Here is an 11,674-nt window from a genome sequence, read left to right on the forward strand (position 1 = left end):
TGAAAAACAATTGGAATAAATTATTAATTGAAACGTACAAAAATAAATAATGAACATTTAAATAATAATTACATGATTATTTAAATGATAAATGAATAAATGTTAATAATGAAAATATTAATTAATGTTTAATTGAAATAAATTTCTAACATTTGAAATAAATAATTAAATATTTACCTTTGCTTGTTCAATAAATAATTTAAATAATCGATTCATATAAGTAATTAAATCAAATAATTTAAATGAACAATTGAAACAAATAATTGAAAAACAATTGGAATAAATTATTAATTGAAACGTACAAAAATAAATAATGAACATTTAAATAATAATTACATGATTATTTAAATGATAAATGAATAAATGTTAATAATGAAAATATTAATTAATGTTTAATTGAAATAAATTTCTAACATTTGAAATAAATAATTAAATATTTACCTTTGCTTGTTCAATAAATAATTTAAATAATCGATTCATATAAGTAATTAAATCAAATAATTTAAATGAACAATTGAAACAAATAATTGAAAAACAATTGGAATAAATTATTAATTGAAACGTACAAAAATAAATAATGAACATTTAAATAATAATTACATGATTATTTAAATGATAAATGAATAAATGTTAATAATGAAAATATTAATTAATGTTTAATTGAAATAAATTTCTAACATTTGAAATAAATAATTAAATATTTACCTTTGCTTGTTCAATAAATAATTTAAATAATCGATTCATATAAGTAATTAAATCAAATAATTTAAATGAACAATTGAAACAAATAATTGAAAAACAATTGGAATAAATTATTAATTGAAACGTACAAAAATAAATAATGAACATTTAAATAATAATTACATGATTATTTAAATGATAAATGAATAAATGTTAATAATGAAAATATTAATTAATGTTTAATTGAAATAAATTTCTAACATGGATTAAAATAAACTATGAAATAAATAATTTTACAAAAATTAGTTTTTCCTTTTTTTATAAGTTGTTGTGTAATTTTTAATTCATTTTCTTTATTATCTGTTATTTCGTGCGTATATTACTTACAGTTCGTTTAGTTGAATTTTGTGACATTATGTTTCAAATGTTCTAACATTTGAAATTTTGCAGGATGGATTACCATTTAGACGCAATCTTGAGATATCTTCCTGGCAAAGTTACGTCGAACTGTAACTTTGCCAGCTTCACAGCGATGTTGGATTCACTGGATGAGGGGCACGCGGAGATATTACGTTGATCCTGCCTATGGCCCCTGCATTCATTGCGATCTGTACAGTTCTCTGGACAGTTGATTGATTCATTACTGTGTCGGCTGTTTAAGCCAGTTGACAGAGATGCCCTCCACTTTGATCTTGGGGGCAAGGTTGCTACATTTTCTATACTCGAGTTTGCTCTCATCACTGGATTGAAATGTATGGGCGAAGAAGCAGCGAGGGCCAGTATTTCGACAGACAAGAGACTGTTGAATGATTATTTTAATGGGCACACGACAGTGACACTGGCGCAGTTAGGAGATGCATTCAGGGGATGCGACCTGATGTTCGACAAGTTGAAGTTGGAGATGGTGTTTATACTAGAGAGCGTACTGAGGTGTCATCATAGGAAGACGTCGATTGACGTTTTTCATTTGCAAGTTGTTGATGACATTAATACGTTCAACAGCTATCCCTGGGAGGAGAGATGCTTTATCGATACTTTACGCATCTTCAGAAGGGGGCATTCGATGCCTGGGGGAGATAGGTCGGAGCGTAAGTACGATGTATATGGCATGCCGTTAGCTTTGCAGCTAAATATTTAACATAATGAGTTATCCATTTTTTTTATTAAATTGTACATATAATAATCGTAATTGTTGCAGATACGAGTCTACGAGACTGTTTTCATCCTGGCTGGTCGGTATGCGAGAAGAGGGGATACATGCATCCCTCGGATGCACTGCTGGCGAGCACAAGATAAGCCCCCTGTAAAACAGTTATTAGTTATTTTAGACGATCTTGAGGTACGTATTATATAATATGTTGATTATCGTTATAATTTTTTAATTAAGTTATTGATTTGTAATGTTTCTTTTTTTAGGAGCGTCGTCGACTATCACCTCCGTCGAGGGTGTCACATTCCCTGAGGGTGTCGCCTTCGCCGATGGTGTCACCTCCGTCGAGGGTGTCATATTCCCCGAGGGTGTCACCTCCCTACATGCGATCACCTCCGTCGAGAGTGTCACCTCCCTGCATGAGATCACCGTCTCCTGCGTCCGGACACCTCCCACGTGGATAAGCTGCACGTAATCAGAGTGCTTCCATCGATGATATGTTCCGACTTATGATGGAGATCAGAGGTGACGTAGCTGACTTACGACGTGATGTCGGGATAGTACACGTCGCTTTAGGAAACCTTTATGCTGAGGTCGTAGCGATACAGGGCGACATAGTGGGCCTGCGTGGAACTGGCGAGTATCGGGATGGAGGGACAGGCGGCTATGAGGACAGAGGGGATGACGGAGGGACAGGTGGCTATCGAGACGAAGTGGCCGGTGGTTATCAGGGTCGAGGAGGTCAGACGGGGTATGTTGACTCGTTGTGGGCATCAGATGATGCATTAACTTCATATCTTGGTGGCCCGATAGATATGGAGATGGAGATGGAGGATCGAGCCCCGATTGAGACGGAGGAGGAGGTCAAGAGGGTACCGGAGGAGGAGGGGGTACCAGAGGCAGAGGTCGGGAGGGTGTCGGAGGAGGAGGGGGTACCCAACGCAGCGGTCAAAAGGGTGTCAGAGGTGGAGGTCGGAAGAGTGCCGGAGGAGGAAGCCATGAAGGTGTCGGAGGAGGATAGGGTGCCTGAGGAGGATGTAGAGGTCGTGAGGGTGCCGGAGGAGGAAAGGATATCCGAGGCAGAGAGGGTACCATCTTAGATACCAGACTCGCCGGACGTAGTTTTTGTGTCGGAGGGGACGAAAGAGGTGGTCCCGATGGTAGGTGAGGGAGTGCCGAAAATTGGGAGGGTGTCATGTACTGTTGACGTGTCAGAGCTGGTGGTTGGCAAGAGGCCGAGAGTACCATCACAGTACGTCGTTTCTCCGTTTACCGCGGAGGCGAAAAGGAGGAGGTTCATCGACGGCACGCACCCGAATTTATTCAGGAAGGTGGACCACGCCAAATGGAAAGCATTCGAGGCGGAGTGGAGAGCAATTATGCCCGGGTAAGCATTGTATTATTCGTTAAGGATTAGCAAATTACGCAAATGCTGACACATCTACATTGTTACTTAACAATTTCTTTTCTTATTTTTCAGAGCCAGTCTCAGGATTGCTTATAAAACGATCTCGGATGCTTACAAGTGGTTTCACGACATCACCACTTCGGGGGCTTTGCTCGTCGATGATGTAAGCGAAGTAGTAATATCGTTATTTATTACGTATACATATTTTTGAGTTTTGAATTTATGAAATTAAATAACTCTTTTTTTAATTGGTGTTTCCTGGTGCAGCACATTGACTTCGCCATGGATTTGCTGCAAGATCGAACTGAAAGACATCTAAGATCTTTCAACATTCCTGGCCAACTCATATTAAACACTGAGTTCATGCGTGGCGTTGATATTGAGTACCAGACGTTCCAAGCTATGGGTAGCGAGTACACAGTGCCTACATACATGATGGAGTGGGTCGTAAGGATGTGGCCGAGTGTCAGGGGAAAGCCATGGGAGGATTGTACGCATCTGTACATTCCGATGTGTGTCAATCATCACTACATTGCAGTGGAGATTGTATTCGCCGACTTGACTATGTATGTGTATGACCCCGATCATTCATGCCTGACACAAGGTCAGCTCGAGCAAAATCTGGAGTCGGTGTCTGTGATCGTCCCAATGTTGGCTAGACAAGCGAACATTACTATGCATGACAGACTGGCCACCATGCGGGACACGACAACTGCGAAACAGCAAATATTGTAAGTGTTTATTATTTTATTTTTGTAATTTACAACTTACATTCTAGTTAGACGGTGATATGCTAATACAATATTTTGTAATTGTAGAGGTGATTGCGGCATATTCGCTATCAAGTACATAGAATTTTTGAGTGTAGCACAGAAAGTTGATGCAATCAACCAGGCGTGGATACAAAATTGGAGAAATAAATTAGCTTGTGATTAATTTGAATTTAATGGTGATCCTTAGATATTGAGCCGTGTTTCTTTAAAATAATTGTACATATTGTAACGTTTAAACATTGTATATTTCATTCATTCATTCATTTGTAATTACGAAATAATCGTAAAACATATATTATTTTTTTAATATTTAATTTTTATTTTTTAGTTTATGTGTTTATTTAAATGTTTCATGATGTATTTATAATGTTTGGGTATATTATGGAGAACGCACTGAGTTTAAAAAAAAACTTCAAATATTACGAAACTAATTAATGAAATATTAAAATAAAAAAACTAAATCTAATCATTAACATAAATAATTAACATTAAGAATATGCATAAATAATTAATATTAATGTTATAAATAATGTTACATAAACTTCAATTATATATCTGTTACCTTGTCATGTAAAGGGATGTGATTTGTACAAAATCTTCTAGTATGTCGTATTGTACCGCACTTGTCGCCCGTACGAGGCCAGGGAAATTCTCAGGTCGATGGTATTCTAGACGTACGTGTACGTCCAGAAATACGTGGGCCGACTGCTGGTGGCAACAAGTTATTCAATGAGAGAATGTGATTGGAAACTTCCCAGTCGACTTCATTCGGTATAGGAAATATGGATTCAGCATATGCTGCTCTGAAGAACCAGTCATGTAATAAGTACTGCATAAGGTGTGTGGTGGAATTCCTCTATACATAGTCACCGCCACTACATGTGTACATGGAAAACTCTCCAATTGAAACTGTTTACACGTACACGTGTTATCATTCAAGTCGACGATGTATTCGAAATTACGTGCACATCTTGCGGAGAAGCGAAACTGATCTAATTATTCTACATATACCTTCCTTACCACCTCTAGAGTCTTGAAGAGTTTATCTTTCTGAACCGGGGTTAGCATACTTGTGCAACTCTGTGATTCCTCAGGACGATCACGAAACCACTGTTGCAGCTTGTCACGAATGTTCTCAAGCATTGCGATAATTGGTAACTCTCGATTCTTCTTAAATAAGGCATTGAGCGAGTTCGCATTGTTCGACGTCATCATGTTGTATCGACGTCTTGGAAAATGTGATCTTGCCCAATATTCGATCTCCATCTCTGTCAGATACTCTCATGCATCATAGGATTTACTTTCTATTTCAACCATAAACTTTTCAAACTCTTGAAAACTGTAAGCCTCTGCAGCTCTCCTAAACAACGTAACGATGCCCTTGTCTCGATACTTGGTCTTCAGATTTCCTTGTATATGGTACATACAATAACCATGATGTGTCTCGTGGAAGACTTCGGCGATACTGTTAATTATTGACTGCCCTCAATCGATTACTAATGCAAGGTTCTCGACATCCCCAATTACTTCCCTCAACTTCGTAAAAAACCAACGCATTGCCAAATCATTTTCTCCATCAACTATGCCGAATGCAAGAGGGTAAATTTGGATGTTAGCATCTTGACATGTTGCAATAATTAACTTGCCCACGTATCTCGCCTTGAGGGTTGTACCGTTGACTAGGATTAAGGGTCACATTGCGTTTCGAAATTCTCGAACGCATTATTCAAGGGCCATAAAGAAATGCTTGAAACGATTTTCGTCATCCTTCTCAATTAAAAATGTCAATCCAGTATTAATTCTTTCCATGTTATAGCAAAATCTGACCAATTAAATAAACAATAATCATAATTTAAATAATTAAATAAACAATATTAAAAAACTGAAAAATTAACAATTGAATTAAATAATTAATAATTAAATAAACAATTGAAATTAATGATTGAATTAGTTAGATAACTATTAAATAAACATCTAAACAAAGAAATATCTGGCCAATTTAGCATAACTCTCCTCGGTCGAACCCATCAAGTCCTCCAACACGCATTTTTTTGGCCTTTCAAGCCTTCTGATAGCTCATGACCACCCCGTACTCTCGACGAACGTCATTAATAATGTCCAAAGGTCTGTAAATTATTCGTGGGTCCTGAAACTTGTGCATTACTTCTCGACCAATGAACCATGATCGGGCTTGCCTGTGATCATTTCGACGAATACCCACTTCACAAGTATGTTCCCGTGCAAACTTACAAACCACAAAAAACTCATTCGTGTCCATTTTCGTTGCTCGCAAACCCCAAAGGCAACTGTCATTAACGCGGAACAGCTACAACATCATCACGCACTATTTCCACTGTGTCCCAAAACTCATTCACATTACGATCCTCTCAATCGAAATCTTCGTGTTAACTCTCGGGGACATTCTTCTTCATCAAAGTTACGCAAATAGGAATCGCACGTTTCTGGTTCATTTTAATTAAAACCTTCATTTCAACTGCAGAAGTAACCATTATAGGTGAAATTAAAATGGATGTATGCTCGCCCATTAGAAATCCCAATTCCATGGCGTACTTAGAGGGATCGACTTTCAGCAAGTTCTGTATCTCATTGTATATTTCTGCATATGATATATTTGATGTTATTACAATTGTAGTACAACCATATCTTTCACTCGTCCATTTCCACACCTATCGATCATTTTCATTATTTTCAAATTCACCAAAGTAACAAATCGGAACAGCAGCTGATCTCATATCTACATTAGGAAACATCATTTATTAAAAAAATTGTAATTACGAGAATAAAAGGACGAAAAAAATATGATACAAGCAAAAAAAAAAGGGCCCGAGCTGTCCGGGCCGGCTGTAGCATCCGGGTCGATCTTTTGGCTGGCTGTCTTCTACATTTTACATCTGAACAGATAAATTTTTTTCCTCGTTTTTGCTAAAAAAATTATACATCCGTTTAAAACTGTAATATTTTATTTTTCTAAAATCATACTTTGAAATAAGATTTAAATATTCAAATAATGTACTAATTTAACTAAAATGAAATTAAACATACGTATTTATACTTACCAATTTCAAGTGCCGACTGTAAATAATATTTTTTTGTTAGGCCTTTGATAATTTTTTGAGATTTCAATGTTCAAGCAGATAAAAGAGAAAAATTCTTTTTAACTGTGTTGGAGAATCTGATAAGGAAAGTGATTTCGTTTTGAAATTTAAGTTGGATTGTTTGAATTTATTAATTTTTTAAAGAGGGTATTATTGTCTTTTGAGCAAATAATATGTTTTTGTAATTACAACACATAATAAGGACAAAAATAACATTTACTTTTCAAAAGGCTCTTTTGTTGAATGGCATAAAAAAATTGGTCAATTTGAAAAATTGGTCTTTTGACTGGGTGGTTTTTAAAAGTACCCCCGCTTCCATTGAGGCCCAACATTAGACGCACACTCGATCCCTGGCTTGAAATTCCTCATTTTAAAGCTTATACACCCATTAGATCCCCAAGAACACCCAATTCTATTGGATTCCGACATGTTCAGAACATCCACCTAAAATAACTCCAAGATGCCTAGCGTGGCGCAAGAACCATGCAATGGCTTCAATCAAGGGACTTGAGGGAGCACTGAACTTGCTTTGCTTCAGGTCTTTTTCACTTTTGTTTTGTGAAGTCTTAAGAGTAAACAAATTCCTTACTCTCTACATTCAGGCATTCCCAAGTCCATTTAATCACGCAAAGACATTTGCTTGTGCTCCCATGTCTATTTAATCAAACTGACAAAATGATTATACAACCACCAACACTTGAAAGAACACCATTGCACAAATGAACTATCCATCTCAATAAACGAATTGTACAATACAATAAGCTCAGTTCGTGGTTCTATTACGTCACATTAACTCCAAGAACATACACGCACATAAATCAAAATGCAAAATTCAAAGAGAAACCATGTAACACCATTCAACTTAAACTTATAGTGCATATTACATAAACATGACTATTACCAGATCAATCTTTAATCAATTAAATGTAAGGAACTAATTCACGGATCTCTTCCCTCCTGTTTCTCCTGCTCTTCCATAACTCTTCCCTCTTGTTTCTCCTGCTCTCTTCCCTCCTGTTTCTCCTGCTCTTCCGTAACTCTTGTTATCTTGCGGATAGTTACATTGAGTATTATCTCCACGTCCTCTTCTTTACATATTTGAGCAAAATTTTTGAAAATACGGGACAAATCGTCAATGAAATCCTCGTTCTTTCCACGTCCTCTGCAGCTACGACAAACCCTCCTGTTCTTTCCAGCCATTGAAAAATTCTATTGCACCCACAACAATTAACTAAATCAGCATAAAACACGAGAATTTTTCAATGAAATATAATGATAAACTGAGGCCACATATATATATATCAGTGTTTCAAGTTGGGATGGGAAACTTGATCAACAAAATTGAAAATAAAAAACGGCAGAGAAAAATTCAAGTTATCTGCCAACAAATGAATCGCAAATTCAAGACCTATTAACGTATGCCTGCTAAAACTGAAGCCATGAAAGAAGGCACACATTCTTAAAACTGAAAGAAAATCAGAAGCCATGAAAGTTCCTGGCAACAACACAAGGCCCATTCCAGACACAATTTCCAAATAATAATCTTAATTAATTATCATTGCGAATATGAATTAATTAAAGGGTATGGAATCTCCATTAAAATAGACTCGTGAAAATAAAATAAAAAAAAACCTAAAAAAAGAAAAACGAAAATAAGAACTTGCTGCGAATCGAGGATCTGTGGAGAAGATATGCTGATGATATTCTTCACATTATATGAAAAAATGCACAAAATATTTAGAAGAAATTACATCCATGACTGATTCTAAAATAAAGAAGAGAAAGACGCCGACCGGAGTACTAATTACTGTGTCACCGCCGTCGAGGGTTCTAGATACTATTTCTGACCGTTCTTCAGCCTGCTGTCTTTATAGAGAGAGATTTTCCGCCCGTTTGGTGTTTCTTTTTCACCTCCATAAAATTGATTTTTTATCTGTTATTTTATTATTTTAACTTTTATTTTTAACTTTTCACTCAAAGGCGACCCTCACTTTTCTCTTTAAGATCAAAAAATCAATTTTCATAATTATTACCGAATAGACTCTCAATTTGAGAAGAAAAGAATAGAGAAATAACAAGCGATTCATTTGAAAAGCATTTTCCATTTCTTTTTGGCATAAATCCACCATGGCCACCCTTTCCAATTTCCACAACGCAAAAAGTTGGAAAGTATAAAGTTGGGGGTCAACGTAAAACAAAATTAAATAAGAAATACCACACATACACTTTTTGTGTACATAATAGTTGACACCCTCAGAACCTTATGTGTAGATCCCCTTAGTGTGAGGGGTATGTCATTTTTTATGTACACTAAAAGTATGCAAATAGTATTATTCATTGATCATGATGACATTAAGTATTTAATTCTTTCTTTTTCTATCAACGTATAGCCGCATGTACACCCTGCTGAAAATTATTAGTCCCCATTTTTTTCAAAATTCTTTTTCAACTTTATATTTTTCCATAAAATAATATACATGTAAATTTATAATTATTTCTTATTTTTCGATCAAACATTCTTCAATAAAATATCATTCTAAAATACATTTTGGATAAAGAAAATGACTCAAACAAGGGCTATATGGGGCAGTTATATTGTCATCACAATTTTTAATCCATACACCACATTGTAATTGCAGTTAATCTCCTCGATCTTTATGCATTATAGCAACTAATTCCTTAATTTCTTTCGATCAAAGTCTTATTTTCAACATTTCATCAAATATGCTTTACTTTATCTAATTAGACATTTTCGTTCGTCTGCCTAATTTTTTCATCTTTCTATTTCATGGAAGATGGCATTGGAGTTGCGCTCAAGCGGAATGAATAATTTTTATTTTGACAGAGATGATGCAGCAAGAAAAGCAGTCTTGAGGACCTTAATGAGCCCAAGGTACTGATAGTGATACACACGAGAACTTTATCTAAACAATACGGGGTTAAATATTGCTAAACTTATAATGCAAGGTCATGGAACCTAAATTTTGTTACAATTTGATCATTTAATAGCCTTTTAGTTTAACTAATCAAAAAGTAACAGGCAGTCTGGTTATTTGCCAACTAGGCTGCCAAGTCAGCTTTTTAGTAAGTTAAGCCAATGGACACGAGTCAAATAATTGAATTAGAACGGTCTTCGAAGTTAAGCAACCCAACACTAATAAAATCTTTGAAGTCGAGCAACCCAACAATAAGTCTTTGAAGTTAAGCAACCCAACAATAACAAATCTTAACTCCTGACCAACTTTGAAGAAATGACTTTTAGTTTTGCTAAGACTCCATGAGCCTTACTGATAAGGATGAGAGAATATTTTGGCTGATGGAATTCGGTTCATCAAGCCATTTTTCGCCTCAACTCCCTAAATAGGGGCAATTGCTTTACACCTGACTAGGCCTCTCAATAATGGGAAATAGAACACCTAACAACACATCTTCAAAGTTCAATGACCACCAGGGATTTTACCCTGAACAATATTGTTTAACTCGAGAATCATCCTAAAATAACTCTCTTGCTTTCATGTTACTTGTGCAGGGAAAATGCAAGAAAGCTAACATACTTGTCAGCATCTTCCTCATCAAGCCCATTACGGAATCATGGACAAGCTCAAATGAGCTATTTTCTTTCACCTCTACATCCATCTTATGCTGTTGCTGGGCAAAATAGTTACAAACATAACAAACTCTCTGTGCCTCCATTAAGGCCCAACAGAAGAAGCACACTCGATCCATGGCTTGAAATACCCCAGTTTAAAGCTTATACGCCCGTTACATCCCCAAGAACACATTCAATTCTATAGGATTCCAACATGTTCAGAACATTCATCTGAAATAACTCCAAGATGCCTAGTGTGAAGCAAGAAGCATGCACAAACTCACAAGATTGTCTGGATTTTATGAAGAAATTGTGTAGTTGTATGGAAAGTAATCCTGCAGAACGGAGAACATACTGCAATCTGTAATCCTGATCTTCATGTAATGGCTTCAATCAAGGGACTTGAGGGAGCACTGAACTTGCTTTGCTTCAGGTCTCTTTCACTGTTGTTTTGTCAAGTCTCAAAGAATAAACAAATTCCTTAATATGTACATTCAGGCATTCTCATGTCCATTTAATCAGGCAATGACAATTGCTTGTGCTCCCATGTCTATTTAATCAAATTGACAAAATGATCATAAATTAACCAACAACACTTGAAAGAACACTATTGCACAAATGAACCATCCATCTCAATAAACGAACTGTACAATACAATAAGCTCAGTTCGTGGTTCTATTACGTCATATTAACTCCAAGAACATACACGCACATAATCAAAATGCAAAATTGAAAGATAAACCATGAACACAATTCGACTTAAACGTATAGTGCATATTACATAAACATGACTATTACAAGTCACAAGATCAATCTTTAATCAATTAAATGTAAGGAACTAATTCACGGATCTCTTCCCTCTTGTTTCTCCCGTTCTTCCGTAACTCTTCCCTCTTGTTTCTCCTGCTCTTCTGTAACTCTTGTTATCTTGCGGATAGTTGTATTGAGTAATATCTC

This window comes from Olea europaea, chromosome 14 (assembly GCF_002742605.1).
Source record: "Olea europaea var. sylvestris chromosome 14, O_europaea_v1, whole genome shotgun sequence".
Classification (NCBI taxonomy): domain Eukaryota; kingdom Viridiplantae; phylum Streptophyta; class Magnoliopsida; order Lamiales; family Oleaceae; genus Olea; species Olea europaea.